Source organism: Seriola aureovittata, chromosome 23 (assembly GCF_021018895.1).
Source record: "Seriola aureovittata isolate HTS-2021-v1 ecotype China chromosome 23, ASM2101889v1, whole genome shotgun sequence".
Taxonomy (NCBI): domain Eukaryota; kingdom Metazoa; phylum Chordata; class Actinopteri; order Carangiformes; family Carangidae; genus Seriola; species Seriola aureovittata.
The window spans coordinates 14,619,922-14,636,518 of NC_079386.1; the positions used below are offsets into that span (position 1 = coordinate 14,619,922).

General features: G+C 40.3%; 1 protein-coding gene across 1 annotated transcript in view; it reads left to right on the top strand.

Moving 5' to 3' along the window:
* Positions 1–14,697: 14,697 nt before the first annotated feature.
* Positions 14,698–16,597, top strand: part of LOC130164103 (astrocytic phosphoprotein PEA-15) — a 51,067-nt gene continuing 49,167 nt past the window's right edge. The window contains exon 1 of the mRNA XM_056368542.1: positions 14,698–15,159. The gene's annotated coding sequence lies outside the window, so the exon portion shown is untranslated. The remainder of the gene's footprint in view (positions 15,160–16,597) is intronic.

Here is a 16,597-nt window from a genome sequence, read left to right on the forward strand (position 1 = left end):
GAGTTGCTGAGAAGCAGCGTAATAATGTGACTGTATTTGTTCTGCAAAACAATTCAAGTCATAGTTAATGGTATTAAAGGGGCATTCCAGCAATTTATTATTGCACTCCCATAAAAACCATAAAGCCGGCGGATTAAAAAATGAACTGTTCTGTGACTTTAAGCATATTTTTGGAAGACTCTCACTAATGCTGAATATGCATTTATGTCAAACTCCATACCCCAGTTTTTAAAAAAAGGATTTGACATTCTTCTACTACTTCTACATATCTTCTACTAAACCTGAACAAAGGATCTCCAGACTAGAGTCACAAAATACGGCTCTGACAGGCAGACCTATGTATGGAATGAGTGGAATATTCTTTTACACAAAGGAATTGAGTACACATATTCACATTGTAACAGGATATAGATATATATAGATATAGATATTGCTTTATGCTTGTGTAGTGTTATTTTTAATTGTTTTTGAAGTTAATTTTAATGTTATTCTTCATTCCAACCATAAACAATTACAGCTAGGATTAAACATAACTTGTGATCCCAGGCGAAAAAAAAAGAACAATACAAGCATGAACACATCAAGACAACAGCAAAATATAAAATGGATTATTACAGATCTGAGTTTGAATCCAAGTAATGTGCACGTGTCAGATTAAAAAGATAAAAGCGGTACTTATACTACTTATAAGTACTTATACTATAACGACTGTTTACAAAAGACTCATGGTAACAATCACTGTCAAACCTCCTGTTGCACCTATGTGGTAAACAGCTCCCTCCTCTGGCAGTTGCACTAATAAACCTCGTTGCTGTTGCATTATTATAAGTCCGTCCTCTCCCTCTCATCCCTCCTTCACCCTCTTCTCAAATCGACTCAAGCAAGATGAGTAACAACAAGCATCTGTGCCAGTGTTTTTTTTTTTTGTGCTGAGTTTGTTGCTACGGAAACTGCAAGGTTAACTCAAACAGCTCGCTTTGTCAGATGAGAAAGCACAACACACACACACACACACACACACACATACACACACGACGGAAAATATGTCTCATGTAGAGGATGTCACGAGGTGAAACTGAAGCAAATTAAAGTCCATCCATCAGTCCCAGTTCATGCACGTTACATGTTTGTGGTGATGTGTCTTTGTTTAGTGAAAAGGTTTTTTGAAATTTGTCATGCAGACATGAAATATTTTAATTTTATCTCAAGGTACATGCCTGTTTCTACTCTTTCAGACTAGTCTTTATTATAAATAAAATGCTTTACACACCTCGGTTCAGACGGCAGAGTCTTTAATGATTCGTCCCTTCATAGTGAGGATTGCATTGGTTCTGGTTGGAGATGGGCAACCTGCAGCACATCTCCGCAGGGCGATGAAAGCCCTCCATGTTGTACGTCACCTCCTCCGCCGTGGCAGAGGGTGAGAATGTGACACGTCTGAGTTAGGGTGCTAATGAGGAAGAGAAAGAGGCTCTATCACGGGGGGAAGGGGTTGGGGAGAGGAGGAAAGGGGGGGGGGGCTGCAAGGTGTTATGTGAAAAGAGAAAATTAGAGCCAAAGAAATGAAGGAACAACGACACGTGAGGAAGATGGAGAGAGAAGTTAAATAAGGGAGGTGAAAACAGGAAAATGTGTGACCAATAACTAGGCAGTAGTTGATGTGTATAATCAGAGCAGGGTGATTACACCTGGTGGAGAGGAGGCGGGCAAGCGCTAACACTCACCAGAATAATGTAAAATGAGCACACATGCATCGGACACACGTGAAATTCTTTGCAAATGTTTAAAAACAAAGGGCATATGTGTGATTTAAAAATATGTGTGATTTAAAAAATAAAAGTGTTTAGTCGTGGCACATAATATTTCATGGGAAATGGCGAGATAAAAAGCCCCTTAACTCTGCAGGTGATTCGAGATGCACAAGCGTGAGCGCTGCAGCTGAACGTGCAGCTGATGTCGATCAAACAAACAGAAAAACGTATGAACCATGTGGAGAGAGCTCGACAAAACTTGTGGATTAAAAGCAAGGACCAAGTTGGTGGTGTATAGAGTAAACATGTATTGGGAATTGACGTATTATTTTTGGCCATTGTTTTTATGGGCATTATGAGACTATGAAGATCATGTAAACCCAGGTATATGCATCAGAGGCACTTTGCTCTGTTGCAGTTTTTCAAATAACCTCTCACTTGAACTTCTTAAATCCCTTTGACCTGCAGTGTCAGTCATTACAAACTCACTGTGTGCAGCCGAACCCTTTATTAAAGTAAAGATCTTTATTATAAATTCAAGAACGGATCCCAAAGTTTACAAAAATACCATTTACGAGTCTCTTCGATATTCAGCCAAGTGGTCGCTGTTTGGTTCAGAAGTATCCCACAAGCAGAAACTCATGCCATCAACCTGTTGCACCAACATATAGCAGCAGAGCAGATTTAAGATTTGTCAGACTAGCACTGTGTCAGATCTGAGTAATCTGCTAAATCAGAACCAAGTCACAACCCCACACACACACACACACACACACACACACACACACACAGCCACCTCCCACCAAGACCAGCCTGGCCCTGGTGCACGCTCCCTCCCTGTCCCCCACCCACGGTCCGTATGCACTCTCTCCCGCACAGACATCGATGTGGCTGAGAGAAAAAAAACAAAAAAAAACAATCACAGAATAGAAACAGACTGTACTAATGGTTCAGTAAACAAATGAATGGACGACATAAATATTCAGATGCACAGATAAATGTTATATCATTCAAACACACACAAACACACACACACACACACACACACACACACACACACACACACACACACACACACACACACACACACACACACACACACACACACACACACACACACACACACACACACACACACACGCATGCATATCGCTCTCGATAAAGCAGTGGGTTGGTACTCTGTGTGAAACACAGGCCAGCCTCTCAGTACTGGTGTCCAAGCAACCAGAAAGGGCAGCAAGGAGTGTTTTCTCTCTCTCACACACAAACGGCAGACAGGTATACAATATCCTTGACGCCCAATTTTGTATTATTAAGGGCTTAACATTTCCACAAGAATGTGCAGCGGCTGGGATCGGTCTTCCAGGTAAGACACTTTGAATGGCTGTCAGACTTCACCTGTCTTCCAGGATGGCACTCAGCTGTGAATAAAAGGCCAGTGCTGTTTTACTTTACTTTACTGTGGTGTGGAATAAAGCTCAAGGCTTGAATTTGCCTCAGTATAAAACAGTTCACAGGGATGATAAATCACTTTATATCTCTTCATTTTTTACAAATCATTTTAAATTTAAATTTTATTTTGAAATGGATATTATTATTTTGTTTTTGCAATTTATTTATCTGTTTTTTTTTTATTTCTATTTATTTATTTACTTATTTATTTTGAACTTATCTTACCTACATCTTTTAATTAAGACAATTAAGTTCTTATATTACTACCTCAAGTTTTGGATAATAATAAGCCAGGCAAAACATGACCCGAACTATCAGTTACAACTCTTACTGTGGGCCACATCTCTCTCTCTCTCTCTCTCTCTCTCTCTCTCTCTCTTATAATCAAACTACTACTTTAGCCACTTCCTGGTCTCTAGCTAGCGACTTTATTGCATTGCTGCTAGCGACTTTATTGCATAGCTAGCTTGCCTTAGCTTCCCAGCTAACACACTTGTTGATAAACCGTCACTAATATGAAGCAGCTAGCTTAGTCGCTTAGTGGCAAAAAACATTACAAACTTCAATCTGTGCTTATGTGGAATTCAGTTAATTATTTACACTTAACTAGGTCCTGGCAAATAATTTTGCATTACTTTTTTTTCCATTTTGTATTGTTTTGCTTGATTAATGGTTCATTATATGTGTATATATATAAAAAAAACTAAAATTAAATCAAAACAAAGAATAGAAATAAGAAAAGAAAGTAAATGACTTTTTTGCTGAGCTATGGGTTTGCATCATGTTTACTGTGTTTTTTGTCGACGCAGTGATTTAAGTGCAGTGCTGGCTGTGTGCTGCCAATGTTTCCAACTGCTTCAGGCTGCGCACTTGGTTTTCTACCACTTTATTTTTCCCACCCACGTTGGCCCACAGGGGACGACATTTGTATTCACCATGAATATTTGGCGAGTCAGAAAGTAGAAATGTGAACAAAGTGCAATTTGAAGACGTGCACACCTGATCAGGGACGCTTTACTGCTCATTTCATGATCATTTTAAGGGCATCTGTGCCTGGAGTAGAAGTCAGTTTCTGACTCTAGTGTGTATGCTCATGCCAGCACTGGGAGACCATTTAGTCTCTGTCAAGAAATGTCAATATGAAGAGAGTCTTTGACAGTTGGCTGATGACTGGAGGATGAGATGTTGCTTAGCAACTGAAAAACCTGACAGACTGACTGATCAAGCTTCAGACCGAACAGTTGGTGTGTGTAGGATGGGTATACGTGCTATAGTAAGTGTGTGTGTGTGTGTGTTGTGTCTGTGTATGTGTGTAAGCCGTGAAGCAAGGATGTGGAAAGAGACAGTGAGGGAAAATGTATGTGTTTGAGGCAGGGTTAAAGGGCTTAACCCGTTTACAGTCAGGATGCCTGTAATCAGCAGACTGAAGCAGATGGTCATTGAATCACAAGGCCGAAGTTCATCTTTCACCTCCTTTTAGACTGGATGTGTTTGAGTCAACGGTGACATCAAAACATGAGACGACGCAAGTGATGGCATGAGAATAACAGGGAAAAATCCTGTAGCCATGAGTTGATGCAAAAGTAGAAAACTGACTGCAACACAGGATGATCAACATTCAGTCTGAAATGTCTGGGGAAAAAAAGTTATTTTACTGTTTACCTCATGATTCTTGTTTATTAATATAAAACTACAGCTTTCTTGAGTCCTGTCTGAGAATCCTCATATGCACCCATACGCAAATGTAATCTGTCTGGGCCTCAGTATTATACTATATATATCTATATCTATATATATATATAGATATATATATTACATTTCTGTATGGGTAGTATTATGTTTAATATACTGTATGTGGTAAAGTATTCCAGTATATGTGTGTACTGTGTAAAATAACTGAGGAAATTAACTTTTACTTTACCACTTTCTTGTGTTTATGGGCTTCACTGTCCTCAAGACCCTGATCAGGAATCAGTATCTGGACACGTTTAAGGATGTTTCTACAGAGCACATGTACTTTGAATATGAGTGTATTTACTTACAGTACTTTGGTAAGATTGTAAGTTTTGCAAGATTGTTTAGTTTCACTCAGTTTTCCTGGATCATTTTTTGATTATTGGTTCCCTAGCAGAACCTGGATTTGCTTAGAGCTCGATAGATTTACAATAATATTTCTCACGATCTCTCAAATGACACTTTTCCTTCTCTCAATCCCCTGAAACACCTGCGCAGACCAGCCAACCCCCCTGAAACAGTCACGTGATTCATCTTAAGAGCATCATCTTTCCAACTGTAAAATTTTAACCCTTGTCTAACACAGCAGCCATTTTAGTGTTGTGCTTAATGAGCTGTAATCAATACCTCTGCAGGTTTCTGAGCAACACCTAATGTGACAACCCTTTTAGGCCGTAATTGGAAATTGTAATTGTGCCCCGGCTAACAGGCCTTGTGGGGACGGTATAATTAAGAAACTGCTGGTAATGGAGACCAGTTATCATTGTATGGATGTCTAACCCAGACCTCGCCTAATGCAGCTGTGTCTGACAGCAGGGTCAACGGTGGAGGCAGAGACATAAAAATATATATATATATGAAAAACAAAAATGTCTCGGGGAGAAGAAAAAGTGTCGGGACAAGTGATGTCAATCTGCACAGCGGGAGAATTCATCAACTCCGACTTCCATTGTCTCTCTCTGTCTAAAACCGTTTGCCTTTGTATATTTTTTTGGGATGAATTTGACTTAATATCAAACAGCTGGATGCATCTCGAAAATAAAAGAACACAAAGACTGTAAGATGTAAGAGAAACCCCAAAACGATCCTTAATTTCATGTTAATAATATGTGTCATGCAGCGTAATGTCACGCATGATGAGCACATTTTGTGACACGGTGCAATAATAAACAAAAAAATCACATCATTACTCATCACAGCAGCAGACAATGTCACCGGGAGGCAATTAGGGAACTCCACAGAGGAGTCGCTGTCTGAAACACACACACACACACACACACACACACACACACACACACACACACACACACACACACACTCTTGTTGTTTCATGTTCCCAACCTTTTCCCACTCACGGCCAAGTAATACCTTCTCAGAGCAGTATTTATCGTAATGATAATGATTGATTGAAGCTCAGTTTGTGGAGGAGAGATCACGTCGATTCGCCATCTGTCTCTTGACTCTCTTTCCTTTCATCTCTTCCTGTTGCTAACCAGCTTTCCATTTTGACGCTCCTGTTTGTGCCATGGACGTGATCTTTGTCCAGCCGACGACGACATCAAAGTTCCTATTGGCTTATCACAGTGATAGGCCGTAAAATGAAACAATGAAAGTTGTTTTTAAACATTTTTTCATTTTTATTTTCATTGATTTTTTTTGTAGTTACATATTTTCACCACAATTGTGCTGTTTTTGCAACCTGACCCACAGGTTGGGAACCACTGATGTACGGTATTCTTCTACTACAGTATCTGTAATAGTGTAAATTAAATCAATTTATGTGTTTGTTTACTATATCCACCTTGAACGCTTTTCATTTAATTAAATGTCAAAAGTTATTGGTTTATGTAGGACTGTCTGATTGCTCGTGTTTCTGGTGCCATCAGTTCTTGTTTTTAGCGACGTCGCTGTGTTCCCAGATCGCAGTCGTTTATTTGGTGAGTACAGTGAGTACAGTTTTATTGCCAGGACTGAAAACTTAAAAATAAAAAAGATGACAACAACAACAACAACAACAACAAAAAGAGCCAAGGTGCATTAAACACGATTATGTGGAGCACAACTCAATTTACATGTAAAACCCTGAGCTGAAAACAACATCAAATCCACACCTGTTGCCTGGTGGCAATTGCAACAATTTAAAAAGGGCATAATGATTAGTATTATTTTTTATAGTGTCCGTAGTAATAATAGTAGTGCTTTTAGTAGTTTCATTTAATCACAGAAGGCAACGTAGCAGAGAGCGTTAAATGGTGTCATGGTTTAACAAGGGAGGGCACGGTTGTCTGTCTGTTATCCTCTGGCTGCTTTGTGCGGTTTGTCATTACCACTCTGAGCCGACTCTGCCTGTGTTTATAATGGGGTCTGATGCCCTGAGCCGCTGGCCTGCACTTAGTGCTGTTGGTGATTAGAGCTCAGCCTTTAATTTCTGCTGCAGAGCCAGTGTCATTATGTGGAAGGACGAGGAGAGAGGAAGTGAACCGAGCTGGCGAGGGGGGGGGGACGACAGGAAAGATGGTGAACAGAGATTACAATGAAAACACAGGTGACCGTCCAAATTTGTAAAGTGTCAAGTGTATAAAGGAAGGTTTAATAAATTAAATAAATAAGAGAGAGGCAGTGAGTGATGACTGCAGGCAGGAGAGATGGCAGAATGATGTATGACTACAGACGCCAGCTGGAAGAAGACGAAGTTAAAAAGAAGTGAGCTTACTTGACCTCTGTAGCCCACGTGTCATCTCTGCTCCAGGCTAGAAGCTCAAGGCTATCTATCTATCTATCTATCTATCTATCTATCTATCTATCTATCTATCTATCTATCTATCTATCTATCTATATTAATGCATTACTCTTTTAAGCGTAGCGTTTGGTTTTGTGTGTTATGTAAAGCAGTTGAAAGCTCCAGTATGACAATGGTTGCATCGAATATACTTATAATACAGAGTTAATGAGTTGTGAGTTCAGCTTTTATAGATGAGGTCTATTTTTATCTTCCGTTTTTAGTGAAATAACCATTTTATTATGTAACAAAAAGGGGGTGCGCCCTGGTAGCCTAATTGTTGAAGCATATACCTCCTAACTGCAACTTCAGTGGCTCAGCTAATGGCCGGGGGACCCTCACTGCTTGTCACATCCCCCATAATATCCCCATGTGAGGACCAGCAATGGGTTTAATATCAGTTTCCAAACTCGTTCTGGAACATATATGTTGTCAAATCATATGGAGCATATGATTTGAAATGCTGGAGCTCTGGGTGAAATCCTGGCAAAACAGTGTCCACGACTACTTTCCACCAAAATAAAAAAGTTTCACATGGTTACATGTTACTAAGAAGCTTAACATCAGCGCTCTCAGTTCCTAGGGGACGTGACCCCATTGTCTTCAATAATAGATACAGCCATAGTTTGCATCATCATCATCATCATCATCATCATCATCATTTAGACATTCACATACAGGATGCATGTATATTCCTTAAGGTAGGTCATTTTTCATTCATTATATCCACCTAAGCCAGGACAGAAATAAGGAAAAATAGGACTCTGTGCACAACTTTTATTTTTATATTAATTGACATCAGGACCCGGTAAAAATGCGACGACGAAAATCCAAATTGGGAAACATTCAGCTGCCCAGTGAATGAAGCCATTAACCAACAGAACAGAACAGGACAGGGGTAGAGAAAGTAAGTGCAGCAGAACAAGGGATTTGTATGAAAGGGGTGCAGTGACTCTGCATTTTCATTGTTTCTCTTTCCACTGACTCATCCCTCTCAATAAGCACATTCACACAGAGTGAGACAACAGTCCCTCTCTTGCTTTTTTCCGTTGATCTCCTTTCTGTCATCCCTTCATCCTTCCAGTTTTCTATTTCTCCCTCGCTCTGTCTCCATTTGTGGTTTCTTCTTTTCATCTTTCTCTCTCTTTCTCTCCCCTCTCTCTCTCTTTCTCTTCCGTCCCTCCTTCCTTCCTCTCTCTCTCTCTCTCTCTCTCTGCAGCTGAATCCTCAGGGTTGTTTTGTTTAGGAGAACTTCCTCTCTTCTCCCCTCCGATGAACGAGCCGGTCTTGTGATGGGAAACAAGAACTTCCCTATTTCAGACTGCTCTGGGGAAAACACACATACACACACACACACGCACACACACACACACACACACACACACACACACACACCACACACACACACACACACACACACACACACACACACACACACACACACACACACAGAGTCTCTACAGACATAAACACACATCTTGAGTACATGTGCTCTTGTAATTAAGCATGTTTTAACCTAACATCACATTTACAGATTTGTGTGTGTGTGTGTGTGTGTGTGAGACACAGAGAGAGAGAGAGAGAGAGAGAGCTTAGCTTTGTATTTGTTCTGGATCCTGTTTTTCATTTAACAAAGACACTTCCACATCCCCAGGATGCAAAAACAACCTCAGACACACGAACACACACACTTGTCCGGGTGGATAAATTTTAATGTTTTCAGAATATCTGAGATATATTTCACTTTACATGCACTGTATCAGAGTTCCCAAGTTTCCCTTCAGTATGGAGGCCCAAAAGAGACAAAAAGCAGTAAAAAGTCATCAGACAATTAAAATAAATAAAGACCAATGACATCTATAAATAATACTGTTTATTCATTTATGTAAATCAGTATAAAAGAATATAATCCATAAAAAAGATTTACACTTCTCCTCTAACCTCCTGCAAAAAAACTGACTGACTGATTGGTGAAAACAAAAACATTTGTATTTGATTGTTAAAGAACAAGGATAAAGCTTTATATGTGTTTATATTTATTCATGTGTTCAGCTACTGTATATTGCGACTTGTCTCATAAGTTATTGTCAGCATTTTGTCAGTTTTAGGCCCCAATATATGGCAAGCATATACTCAGTGAAATATCAAAACTCAAGACGTCATGATTTAATGTCTGTCTTTAATGTCAATCAAATGACAATATTCATTGTATACACGTTTCCCTAAAATCCAACATGGGAAAATGTGTTATCTTTGGAAATTTGTGGATTTTGAAGTTTGAGTTTAAAAGAATTCTCCATGGGTTTGAAGAAAGACGAACAGCACAGCATGAGTTTTTGCTGACTAACCCACCATCACTGCAGGTTTAAGGGGTTTCAGCGCACAAATGGGCAGTAAGAGATTTTTATCCGGTCCTTTGGGAACGGAGCCGGTCCTGAAATTCTCATAGACTGGGTAATGGATTAATGCTCCGTGCCGTGGCAGTGTTTTCTCTTCCGCAGTGGCACTTTAAGGGGCCCTTTTCCCACTTTGTGAAAGCTTTTAGTATAGCAAGCCTGAACAAATGCACTGATGTTAGCAGTGATATATACCTGTACATACATTACAATAACTCACTAACTCTGCAACCTGTTGCAGAATCAGAACGACGGAAAATATTTTCATAACTTTCAGAGACATTCATAATTTAACACACTAACTGTGTTCATGTATTGTTCTCAGTGACCAAGACCAAGTTGGTGGCGCTGTCGTCTGTCTGTCATGTTGAGAGCATTTCCATAAATCCCAGCACGTTAATCAACTTTTGGCAAAGATCATCAACTGACTCATGCATCTCCCACTGAGGGCTATTTGAATATCCGTCATGTGAAGTGTGAGTAAAACAGCTTGTTGTTTACCTCCTTTTGTTTCTTTTGGCAGCTACTGATGTGTTTGGTTTTAGTTTATTCCAACTCTCGGCACAAACACATTTATTTCTTATCAATCGATTGCTGACCCTAAACACTCTGAGGTGGAAGACATCGATCACACTAAAGCCGTGAAGAAGGAAAAAGAATGTTTTGCATCCAGTTTTGTAAGCAAATGTGGACGGTTGTGTATCTGTGTCACTGTAAATCCACAGAGCATTTTCTGTTGCTCCAATGCAAATGACTGCGCTTATTTGCATACATATACAACAATATGCCAATTGTTTTAGTGAAACCATCTGGTGAGAGGACTCCATTTCATTCAGCTGCTCACAGGTAGAGGGAATTCAGACCGTATGGAGACCTTGTTTTAACGGCTGCAGTGAACTTTGTATCCACTGTGTTCAGCAACAATCGCAATAATGGCTGCCGTTGCTAAAATTCTAGCTTCTATTCAATATCTGAATGTGTGTTACAAAAACCTCAAAAAACTTAAGCACAGACTCTAACATTGGTTTTAAAGTGCAGTTATTTAAGTTAAAATTTTACATGGACCTGCTCAGACATACCGATAAAACCCTACAACACTTAGTTGGTCATTGTCCTGAAAAATTACAAATGATTTTAATCTATTAATTATGTCGTTAAAGTACAAAATGTGTGTTTAAACTGTGGTTAGAGTAAACATGAGATGTTATATCACTTATATAACAAAATATCATATAAAAGATTTACTGCTTTCACTCCGTCCATTGGACTGGTCGGGATCTGAATGTATAGATAGATATATTGCTCTGCTTTATTCTAGCTGCTCTTATTAGATTTTCTAATGATACAATCATCTTAAAATGCATCCTATTGATTATGTACACAGAATATGCAACTCAGGGGGCTTTGAACATACATCTTTACCTACTGCCCCTCGTTTATTCATCAATAATTTTGTTAAAACTATACAAAATATAAATGCAATGTGTTTAAAAGCATCACTTTATTCACTGATATATAAGTAAAATAAAAAAATCTAAGACTAATTATTGTCATTTCTGCTATTAGATGGTTTCTCATGTTCAAAATCTCAATCCATTGGATTGGACAGAAAAAATAATAAAGTATTTCAATCAATTTTTTGATTGCTAATGATTTATAAGTGGATTTAGATTACAAATCCGCAATTACAAATTTTTTTGGAACATAATTCGGCCCTGAACAGGTTAAGAAAAACAGTTGGAGACTTTCTTAAGAGAGTGTGTACAGGCCTACAGTAGGGGGTGTGTGCCCTTGTGCACACATGTGTTCCTGCCTGTGTATTTGTGTTGAAAAGAGGACCTCATCTTCGCCTCAGGGTCAAAGACCTTACAACAAAAGTCCAATTCAAGTCCAGAGATGTGAAGATCCGCCTCATCATGAGTTATAGGAAAGTCACAACTGTGTTTCTGATGAGGGAAGAAGCGTGGTTATAAAGACGGAAGGTCATGAGATGCGCAGGCAAGAATTTGGGACATTTACAGACCACAAAACAGGGCTGAGAGTGAGTCATTTTAAAAACATGCAGTACTGCAAAATGAAAAAGGGAAGTTATCAGGGTTAAACTTCCACTGAGTCATCTTCTACTAAAAGATTACATTCATTTATCTGTTCAGATCTTCTAGCCTTAGTGACAGAGTTGTTCAGTCTAGGGGAAAACACACACATCTACACACACACACACACCTGAGGTATGTGAAACCATTAGAAGTCATCAGCCTATGGTGCAAGCAGAACTGTTTCTTTCACCGGCTTCCTGTGTGGTTGTGGCGCCTTCAACCCTCAACACCTGAGAATGTCCATGAAAGGTTTAAGTTACACTTCACAAGAGCTACAGCAGCTGTGCAGCTCGCACCCACACGTGAGCGTTTCTCAAGAATTCTGCATCAAAAGTGAAAGAAGAAATAGGTCTTTCAAAGCGAAGAGAATGTACCCGAAACGTCTTACACGGCCTACTGTTCTTGGTGATGTTCGTGATTTGGTGCGATGTCATTTCCGGCAAACGAAAACAGTATCACAGTCCTCAGTTGTGTCCTTGTAGGTCATATGTCTCAGTCTTTATGTCTGACCTAGCTTGAAACAGATCTCCACGCTCAACTCAAACATAAATGTTGCATTACAGGTAGAACTCCACCACATACTGGACTGACAGTATAGCCTCAGTTAACCAGAATGCAATGCAGCCGCAAGACTTGTTGAGTTGTCATCAATCTCGCAACCGTCACGTTTCTTTTTCTGCTGCTACTGCTATAACTCTCTGAACACCTTAAGGAATCTTCTCTGGACATTGTGAGGAGGCATTCTGGGAGTTGTAGTAGGAAATCCTTACTCAAAAAATTATCCACATTCATTCATCACATTTAATTATTGTGGTTTACTGGTGCGGTGGTCAGGAGGCAGATGGGTGTGCACTTTGCAACATAATCATAACTGAAAGTAAAAATATTTCTCAAATGAGGTTTCCTAGACAAAATCTCATGAAGTTGGAATCAATATTTTGGGTGTTTTTGGGTGTTTTGGTCATATAACGTGCACACTGCTCTTATTCTCACATTTTGATCATCTTTGAGGCAATTTTTTGACTGCAGGCTGCATGTGTTCTACTGTACCGCTTAGAAATCACCAACAGTCGTACGAAAGGTCTCGAACTGTGGTTGTGAATGAGTATTTTCTCCCACTTGCATCCATTTTAAAATGTACTACAGGGCAACTTTTCTTCCAGGAGGCCAGAGCAGAGAAAGTGATGGATGATTTAACTTCATTTGAGGGATCAACACCCAGCGGCCCAGCTCCTGTTGGCTCACTGTCACTTTTAAAAGAATGGAGTTGGGGTTGGAGGGTGGAGGGGGTGTAGGGGGTGGGGGTGTTTTGGATCGTGTTGTGATGGAGAAAAAGAAACAGGAGGAGGGATTTGCAGACCGGATAGCATGGTGACATCAGCTTTGAAAAATGTGTATGTGCAAGTGTGTGAGAGTGTGTGCTCCAGTGTCTGAGAACCAGCAGAATCAGAGGTGGAGAACAGACGGAGGTCTCACTCTGCTCTTTTTTTTTTTTCTGACAACCAAATTTCAATCAACATAGAACAAACCAAAGGAAAAGAAAAATGTCAGCAACCCTAGAAACAATGTGTTAGGTCAACATTTCTGACATTTCTCCAAACACATGCATCTCATGTGGACTGTGCATGAATGCAAATGGGTTTCCCCCACTGAGATGCACTGGGAACCTGTTCTTCCAATGCATGCTGGGATAGGTTCTAACATACTCAGCCCTGACTGTAGTGTATAAAAGCAAAGACAAAGCAAAGAAATTAGGAAAGATAAAACATAGGTTTACGTCAGTTAAACTCTTTTTATAGCTGCTAAAAGCATCATGGGTAAAAACATTTTGTTGTTGCCAAATGACAGATAAAAATGTTCATTAATTTAAAAGTTTCGCTCCATGCAGAATATATAGAGCTTATGGCACTGTGCACCTCTGCCTACAAGAGTCAAAATTTCATACTGTCTTTCAGCAGGTTTTGAATATGCGTTGCGGTCACACTGGAACGTTACTAAATGAAGATACTTGAGAAAGTTGTGCATATTATAAATTGCTTGATTTTTTTAGTGTAATGTTGATTAAAAGCTGAAATAATTTCAATAAAAAACAGTTAGCTGTTGGTGATGTTTGACTGTCTGTGGCACACCAACCTTGCACATGCAGTTTATATGTAGTGTGGAACTGGGGCGCAGTGGATAGTGTCTTTTTTGATGCTATATTCTATTGTGTTCATTTTCCTGTGTGAATTAAAGATCCAGTAAATGAAAAAAAGGCATTTTTTTTCCCCCCTTGACATTCATTCTCCTGTTCATTCATTTGTGGAATGTTTTATTGAGAGAGTGAGCCGTTGTTTTCAATAGAAGATCTCTGGACGAATCAGACAGCGTGCTTAACCGTGACCGAGAGAGAGAGAGAGAGAGAGAGAGAGAGAGAGAGAGAGAGAGAGAGAGAGAGAGAGAGAGCGAGAGAGGGAGGGAGGAAAAGGCGTTTCCACGTTTCAGCAGCCGGTTACAGAGCAGCAGCAGCAGCAGCAGCAGCAGCAGCGGCGGCGGCAGCAGAGGACAGCGAGGCAGACACACACACACACACACACAGAGAGAGAGAGAGAGGAATCACGACATTTCTGTTTCATTATCCCCCAGCACTCACTGACACTTCATCCTCTCACCTGTGTTCCCTTCACGGTCCCTGCGCGTCTCATGAAACAGACTCAGATCCACCAGTAAACGACTTGAAACCGCAAAAGTGAACCGAACCTCACCGAGACTGACGCGGAGTGGACTTTTCTTTCTTTTTTTTTTTTTCTTCCTGCAGCGCGTCTGTCCTCTCTCAGGCCGAAATAAAACTCCAACACAAGAGCTGCTTTTTTTGTTTCCCCCCCACTGCGAGATCCAGAGGAGATTATCGTCCCGCAGACTCCCGCATCTCTCTTCCCTGTCTGTAGCTGACTCATTTTGCTGCGCCCGGGGTGAGTAACCTACATCTCCTAACTATCTTTTCTCACATGCTGCTGGGGGGGGTGGGGGGGCATTTCTTTAACACAGCCCCCCCTCCCCCGGGGTGTAGCTCATTAACTGGTCCGTGTATCCATTCATGGATATGGATCATTTCAGCCCTCGCATACCGTCACCGTCACGGCTGTGTGAGACTTTCGCCTACTTCACAGCGCGCCTGTAAAATTTAGTTTTCCGGCTTGTTTTGGCATCAAATAGGTCAATTTCACACAGAGGGAAAAAGTTGAAGAAATGGGGTGTTCAATTTCCTTACGGGGGACACAATTTCACACAGCTTTTAAGAGCGTAAAACATATTATCTGGATGAAATTAATCTTTTTCACATTTGGGACATGCGGAGAAAAATGTCTTCCTCCATATAGCTTCAAATTTCAATCAATCTAGCCACCTTCCGTTGTTATTTTTGTTTCTGTAAAACGTGCTGTCAAGTAACAAGCCATGTGAAATGTGCAGTGCTTCCTTGACTTGACACAACTCAGTCGTGAACTTGAGAGTGAAGTGGCAAGTTGGTGAATTTCCCATTCTCAAGAGGGCATTTAACACACCATTGATTATACTAATTGGATTGGGTTTAGTGTTGCCCTGGGCATTCTTGTATCCAATGTCCTTCTCATTACTTCCCAGCCAATGATTCCCATAATACTGCTGTAGAGACTTGATTTAGTGGTTGCGTTGTATGCACTCCTACTGTGTTGTATGATATAAGCCTGCAGGAGATTGTTTCCTGGGTTTTATGATATTTTTTATTAGGTCATGGTTGTATTCTTAAAGATCACTGAGGTTCTTTTGGACCAGATTACCTGGAACGTTCTGCCTTTAAACTCTCACAAAATTCAGTCAGGGGATAAAGGCAGTAATAAAGCACTGGTGACCACCTGTGACTGCCCCGGATGGCTCGTCCGGCCGTCCCGGATGGCTGTGTGTGTGTGTGTGTGTGTGTGTGTGTGTGTGTGTGTGTGTGTGTGAGAGCGCGAGTGTGTGTATGAGTGTGCATGAACGGATGGGGAAAGGGTGGGTCTTTTATGAATGGATGTGTCTGGCTGGCCAGCACTTTGTCTGTGTATGAGGGGTGGTGGTGAGAGAGGAACTCCTCTCTTACACTGACGTCCCACTTTTATCTAATTTTAGATCCTTTGAAAGTGTCACAAAATTATTCCTTTTTATATTGTTATTGTCTATCTTTTAGGCCTACAATGTTTTTGCTCAAACTCCATTGTAGAATTTGTTCAAGGTAAGGCAAGGTATGTTTTTTATATAGCACAATAGCACAGCTCATAATGCTGCACATAAAACACAAAGTATAAAAGACACAATGACCCAAGAAAGTCTGTTTGTAAAGGGAAGACCTTCTGTTTAATAGCTTTAAAAAAGTAAGTGTAAATCCTTAGGAAT